Genomic DNA, 7,688 nt, shown 5'->3' with positions numbered 1-7,688 from the left:
TCACCACACCTGGGCCGGGCTGTCTTCGCTAACCTAGTGGGAATCTGTGGTTTGTTTACTTGTCCGTTTCTTTGCAGTCATCCCGCCCCCTTACATTCCCTCACTACCTGTGGGTCTGATGGAATTGATGAAGGAAGGGATCAACCTTCACAAGGGCTGGGAATGAATGGCTTGACCCCTTACACATTAACCATCAGGGGCTACTTGACACAGGAACAGACCCCTCCCTTCCTTTGTCTAACTTTAATCAATGCCTCTGACTCTCTTTGCTAATCAGCCGCGATGGGACTGCCACTGAGACCTGCATTTCCCGGCAGCTTTTCCATTCTAATGGCCGTCGATGGGACCCATTAAAATAACGAGTAACTTTGTTTCTGCCATTGGCCCATAATTGCTGGAGAGGTTTGTTAAATCTCCGGACCGTGCCCAGCTGACAGATAATGACACAGATGGATGGATGGACGGATAGTTAGATAAAGAGATGATTAGGTAGATCAATAGAGATACATGTGCACATGCTCTCTCCCACTGTCCTTGCCCCCCTCCCAATCAGGCAGTACGCTGCATAAGGGCCCCAAGATGATCATTCCTATGGGTCAGAAGCCAGAAGTTTGTTCATACTCCATGTCTATTATCCCTTCATGTGGCTTGTGAGCCTGCCGGTAAAGAGGCCAGTTGGTGTGGTCCACAGGATTGTGGTTTTCCTGTGGCTGCTTGTCCAAATAATGACAAGCGAATGACCAGGGCTGTGAAATTCAGTTCTGCATTCTGAAGCTCACCACATTTATTGGGTGTGTTTGGATCTGAGCTTTTTTTGTCTCATTTTCTGAAATCCGGGAAGCTTCATTCAGGCCCACTGCTGCTATGAATTAGACTGAGACCACCAAGTGATTCACAGAGAGGCCTGGAGAGAGGTCTAAGACAGTGGCAATACACAGCTGCTGCCAGTGATGCAGATGACCCCATGGATGTATTAGGCAGAGGTGCATTTAGCATCAGCCAGTTGCAGTGACTGCAAAGCACTATGGTGGTTTCTTCTTCTGTGGCATCTCCATTCCTGGAGGCTTGCAACAATGGTCGTCCATTCTGTATGAGCCTCTGCTAATCTCTTTGTGGATGAATAGTCCTTTTGATCCACCCAGGAAACCACAGCATCTGTCCAAGATCATCTTTTTCTGCCCCTTCTTCTTTTGTCATCAGCTTTCTCTTCCAGTGCCCGTAAACATGCATCGCCCACTGGACCTCTGAAAATGTGCCCTGCAAATCAAAGCTGTTTTTTCATATGATCTCTGACTAGTATTTGCTGAGTTCCAATCATCTCCAGTTCTGTTTAGTTGGTTCCAAGGTCTACCCATGATATTTTCAGAATTCCATGTGTAACCCTTCTGCCTGTCAGAGTTGGCAGCAACAAGGGCCGGGTTCAGTATCTAGGGGTTCTGTTTCAATAACACAATGCAAAAGCGTCTCAAGCCCCCATCCAGTGACCTGGGACAATTATATTCCACCCCCCTGGGTGCCTTTAAGAGGCAATACTTCCCCTATCGCAAGCACAGAGTCTGACTGTAGCAAAAGCCTTTTAATAAAGGAGGGAAACAATGTGGCATTATGTTGGGGAAACACCACAAACAGGTTTCATAACACAAACCATGAGCAAAAGGCCCATGCCCAAGTAAATTTGGCAGTCTCCTTTTCCCCTCAGGGTCTTAAGTCCAGCAACTCAAAAGTCACCCCTTCCACAGTTTCTGTCCTTGGTCAGTGCAGCCCCCAGAGTTCAGAAGTTCATTGCAGAGTTTATCTCCCAGCGTAGGTGGAGGTTGGGAGAGTTATGGGGGGAATCATCTTACATGCTCCACTGCTCAGGTCAACGGCCAACTGCCATGCCTCTTTGTGGGGTTCTGCTGCAGTCTTCACGGCCCGCTGCGCCTCTCGGAGACCCACCCTGCTAGCCATGCCTCTCCACTAGCTGCTCCGCTCCGCCAGCTGCCCTGCTAGCAGCTCACCAATATGTCTTCTGCCCCCCCCCCCCAACTTAACACAGCTCTCAGTGATTTCAGCTGTTAGTAGGGCAGGGCCCACTGCTAGCACACTCAGAGCCACTAGCCCAAAGTAGGTCTAATGCTTAGACTTAGGAATTAGTGATGTGAGCTCTACAGCACCTAACAAGACTTCTAATGGAATCAGAATTAGCTCTGTTATTATACTCAGGAGAAAGAAAGGATCAAAGTAGTGCTCAAAGCCCTCAGAAGATCACTACACTACCAAATGCACATACTATACTATACTATACTATACTATACTATACTATACTATACTATACTATACTATACTTCACTTCACTTCACTTCACTTCACTTCCCCTCCCTCCCTCCCTCCATTGGGCTTTTGAACCCATGTCCCTTGCCTAGCAACTGCTACTTAGATGAGGGCGAGTCCCTCCATCATAAAATGCCAAGTACAGTTCTACTGTCCTTGATTCACATAACCAGGATAACAACCCTTTATTACTCCTGCCCCAATAACGAAGAGAACGGGGATTCCACAGGAACCAAAGTGACCATTTGGGCAAGCAGTCCCATCATGCTAGGCGGCGTGGGTGGGCCCATGCAAATGAGATCAGCCCCTGAAGTCCTTTTCCACAGCTCACCACGAGATGTCAGGGTAGAGCTCAGTCTGACTCTGCTTACACGTTTCACAGCCATAATTTAACACAGATCAAATGTGAGATTTTTAAGTCAGAATTTAGTTCCTGCACTATAGGTGAAATTCACCCCTCTACAGCACAGGACCTAAGCACCAATTATGACCTATTTGCCTGGCATTGTCAAAAGACCTTAAGGGAGTTCATAGATTCCAAGCCAGAAGGGACCACTGTGATCATCTACTCTGACCTCCTGTATAACACAGGCCAGAGAACTTCCCCCAAATAAGTACTAGATCAGATCTTTTAGAAGAACATCCAATCTTGATTTAAAAATTGTCAGTGATGAAGAATCCACCACGACCCTTGGTAAATTGTTCCAATGGTTAATTAGCCTCACGGTTAAAAATGTATGCCTTATTTCCAGTCTGAGTTTGTCTCGCTTCAGCTTCCCGCCATTGGATCGTGTTAGACCTTTCTCTGCTACTAGGGAAGAATCACTGCTTCCCAGTGTATGCCTAAGGCTATATCTACACTACAGAGATTACAGTGGCACAGCTGTACCGCTGCAGCTGCACCACTGTATGACCTCTCGTGTAGCCACTCTATGATGACGGGAGAGAGCTCTCCTGTCAGCATAACTAAACCACCCCCAATGAGCGGTGGTAGCTATGTTGGCAGGAGAAGCTCTCCCACTGACATAGCGCTGTGCACACTGCCACTTATGACGGCGTAACTTATGTCGCTCGGGGGGTGGAATATTCACAACCCTGAGCGACATAAGTTTTGCTGATATAAGTGGTAGTGTAGACATGGCCTAATTCTTTGTTCCTAGATGTATACATTTACATTTAGCTGCATTAAAACCCGTATTGTTTGTTTGAACCCAATTTACCAAGTGATCCCGATCTCTCTGGATCAGGGACCTGTCCTCTTCAATATTTACCACTCCCCCAATTTTTGTGTCATCTGCAAACTTTATCAGTGATGATTTTATGTTTTCTTCCAGGTCATTAATAAATATGTTAAATAGCGTAGAGCCAACAACTGATCCCTGAGGGATCCCACTGGAAACACACGCATTCAGTGATGATTTAGGTGTTAAAATTCCATTGAAAATCAATGGGAACTGGGTACCTAACTGCCTTAGGCTAGAATTCTGAAAGGTGACCAAAGGAGTTAGGCATCCAACTCCTATAAGAATGCAATGAGATTTTGGCACCTAATTCCCCTAGTGTCCTATGCAAAATCCCAGCCTTCAAGGACTTAAAATATAAATGTACCTTATCCATCAGCATAGGAGTTAGCAACCCTGCTGTGAGGAACACTGTATGGCCCAATACTATTGTAAATGGTGTCAGTTCAGTAAGGTTTCACCATCCTATCAGGGTATCTCTCATTGAATCAGATCCCTGCCATTGCAAGTGCCTTGGGCATTGGTGCACCTTGGTCCCTCCTGTTCTCCCATAGTTGAGTCTCCTGTGGGCTGTAATACTTTGGTCTAATTTCGGTTCTTGGGTTTAGTGTGTTGAGTGGTGTTGGTGGCCTGTGATATACAGGAGGTCAGATTAGATAACCTGGTGGTCCCTTCTGGTCTTAAACTCAATGACTCTTCAACTCTATCCCCACTTAACGCTAACGATGAAGACCAAGGAGTTGGCTTTGCTGCCTAGCACTTTTCCCAGGGTCTCCCTCACTTCCCTGTTCCTCAGACTGTAGATGATGGGGTTCAGGAATGGGGCCACCACTTTGTACAGCACGGACACCAGCTTGTTGAGGTCGAAGGTGCCGCTGACCCTGGGCTGGGCTTACATGAACATGGTGGTGGCGCAGAACATGGAGACCACAACCAAGTGTGAAGCACAGATGGAGAAAGTTTTATGCTTCCCAGATGTGGATGGGATCCTGGCCACCGTGGGAAAGATGCAGATGTAGGAGGTTCCTGTCACTAGCAGGGATATCACAAGGATGTCACAGGGATTTCACAAGGACAGACAGCGTCTTGAAGGTGGAGATGTCTGTGCACGACAGCTTCAGGAGGGGCGAGAGGTCATAAAAGAAGTGCTGGATGGTGTTAGCATTGCAGAACTTCAGCCTGGAGATCATCACGATGGACGGGAATGAAGCCAGGAAGTCACTCAGCCAGGAGCCCAGGCTCAGCACAGTGCAGGCTCTGTGATTCATGAGGGCTGGATAGCGCAGCAGATGGCTAAATAGCGATCGTAAGCCATTGTGGCCAGGAGGAAACACTCAGAGGAAGCCAGAGATAAGAAGAAATACGGCTGAGCCATGGAGCCCCCCAGAGAGATGGCCTTTTCCCACAATAAGAGGTTGGAGAGCAGTTTGGGAACAGCCACCGAGACATAGAATATTTCCAAGAGGGAGAGATTGCTCAGGAAGAAATATATGGGGGTGTGAAGCTGATAGTTCAACTTGATAGTCACAATCAGGACCAGGTTTTCCATCAGGGTCAGCACATAGATGGTTATGAAGAGCCCAAAGAGTAGCACCTGGTGCTCCGGAAGCCCTGGGAAGCCCAAGATGATGAATTCAGTGTGTGAGGAGTGGTTTCCCTTTCTCATCTCCACAGTCCGCTTTTCTCACTGCCAAAACAATAATTGGGAAAGATGACTGAGTGGAGCTAAGTAGGGATATGGGGAAAAATAATTTAACCTCCCCCCCTCAAAAAACCCATACACACTCTAAATCCTATATCATATTACTCATTCATCTACAGCCAGAGACCATCATTCAGTGGCTACTCAGTGTTTATTCGCTTTGTTCATTCATTCATTTCTAACTCCATGTTTACTCATCCATACTTTATTTCCTTGCTCAATGTTAGGGTTAGTTAGGGGATTAGTTAGGGGGATGATCAGCTTGATGGGAAAAAAAAAAAAGGAAGGGAAAGGGGGCATGGAAGGGAAGGAGGAATGAGCAGGTCAGGACAGGGGGAAAAATGTTAAGGGGGCCAGGTGTGAAGTGAAACTGAGACTATGTCTACACCTCACACCACTGGCGACAGCGGATAGGGCATGTGTAGCTGCATGCTGCAGTGCAATGCAAGTGGTTTCCATGCTGCGGTGTGTAGCTGCACGGGCCAGTGAAAGCTCTGGCAGGGGAAAGGCGGTGGGGAAAAGCTTCAACAGTGGGGAGCTGCTGGAGCCTTTCCTGGCTACATCCCCCCTGCCAGAGCCTTTCCCCACTGCTGGAGTCTTTTCCAGGGGCGGAGAAAGGCTCTGGCACTGGGGAGGCAGCAGTACACTACACAGCTGAAAATAACAGTGTAGACAGCAGTGCTTGGGCGAGTGGAGAGATGTGTAGGGTCTGTACTTGAACACATACAAACAGGCTTCAAGTGTTTCTTATCTCACCTAAGCCATGCCTCACCGTCTACACTGCTGTTTACACCTGTGCTAGGGGGCTGCCTGCATATGTACTCCACATGCCACCAAAAGAAGCATGCATTGTGGACACACTTTGAGGTAAAGAGGTTGGGGGACGGGGACCGTTGGAGCGAACAGCCAATCAGCAAAGGCACAGAAAGCCCAGTCAAAGCTGTAGAAAGCTGATTTGGGGTTTACCCAGTCCTCATTCATTATTTACTTTCTTATTAGTCATTATTACTTAGTGCTCATTTATGCTGGGATTTTCAAAGGAGCCTATGGGAGTTAGGTTCTCAAGTCCCATTGAAAACCAGGATCCTAATTCCCTTAAGCCCCTTTGAACATCCTAGCCTTACTGGGCCATATTGTTACTTGGGCCATATTCACACTGAAGTCCATGGGCTATCTCCTGAGATTCTTACTCAATTCTTTCCCAAACTCCCAGTCAAGTCTCCGCTAGTGTCTATGATCTGCATTTTGGGTGGATGCAAAAAAAGGTTCAATTGTCTGGTCTGTCACTTCTATATTTCTCATGAGCCCCCTACTGATTCTCATCCCATTGTCACTGGCCTAAATCACAAGAAACTGCGCTGAAAACAATAGGCATGTTTCTCCTCTCAGTGTGAATGAGGGGTAACTATGCTGAAAGGAATGGAGCTATGTTATAAAAGACATGCTCTAATCCAGCCTCCGGGAGAAATTCCGAGGCCTGTATGTATTGTATTTTTGTGTTTTTATGGGGAGTCAGCCTGGATGGTTGTGGTGCTTCCTACCGGCCTTGGAGCCTGTGAAAATCATAGAATCATAGAATATCAGGGTTGGAAGGGACCTCAGGAGGTCATCTAGTCCAACCCCCTGCTCAAAGCAGGACCAGTCCCCAATCAAATCATCCCAGCCAAGGCTTTGTCAAGCCTGACCTTAAAAACTTCCAAGGAAGGAGATTCTACCACCTCCCTAGGTAACGCATTCCAGTGTTTCACCACCCTCTTAGTGAAAAAGTTTTTCCTAATATCCAACCTAAACCTCCCCCACTGCAACTTGAGACCATTACTCCTTGTCCTGTCCTCTTCTACCACTGAGAATAGTCTAGAACCATCCTCTCTGGAACCACCTCTCAGGTAGTTGAAAGCAGCTATCAAATCCCCCCTCATTCTTCTCTTCCGCAGACTAAACGTGTGAATCTATGTGAATAAATGGGAATCTATGAATCCACCTGTCCATCCCCTTCCTTAATGGCTTTGTGGACTTGGTGTTTCCAAGCCCACACTGCATTGTAAACCTGGGTTTACAATTGCTGGACCCAGGTCTTAAAGACATACTAACATGTCCACACTACACTCCGCAGACCTTCTGACTCAGGTTTGTGGCTTGAGCTGTGTCCATACAGCAAAATGATAGCGCTTGGACTCAAGTCGCAGTAGGACTCGGGCTCTGACCCATGCCCCTAGTAGGGTCCTTGCACCTGGGTCCCATCTGAATTATGCCGGTGGGTTGGGATTAGATTTAATGGCGCCAACATCTTGAGAGCTGTTTTCTTGAGATTTTTGCCTCGAACGATGAATTATTGTAAGATCCTCATTCATGCGATTTGGGTCTCTTCTGAACTAAAAATAGGTCGCTTCTAGTCTTGAATCTAACTCAGAATGAAAACCTTAGGGATATTT

General features: G+C 47.1%; 1 pseudogene; it reads right to left on the bottom strand.

Moving 5' to 3' along the window:
- Positions 1 to 4,257: 4,257 nt before the first annotated feature.
- On the bottom strand, positions 4,258 to 5,220 carry LOC102947868 (annotated as a pseudogene).
- Positions 5,221 to 7,688: the final 2,468 nt, after the last annotated feature.

The sequence above is a fragment of the Chelonia mydas genome, chromosome 14 (genome assembly GCF_015237465.2).
Source record: "Chelonia mydas isolate rCheMyd1 chromosome 14, rCheMyd1.pri.v2, whole genome shotgun sequence".
NCBI classification, from domain to species: Eukaryota; Metazoa; Chordata; order Testudines; family Cheloniidae; genus Chelonia; species Chelonia mydas.
This window is presented reverse-complemented; position numbering and strand designations above follow the sequence as displayed.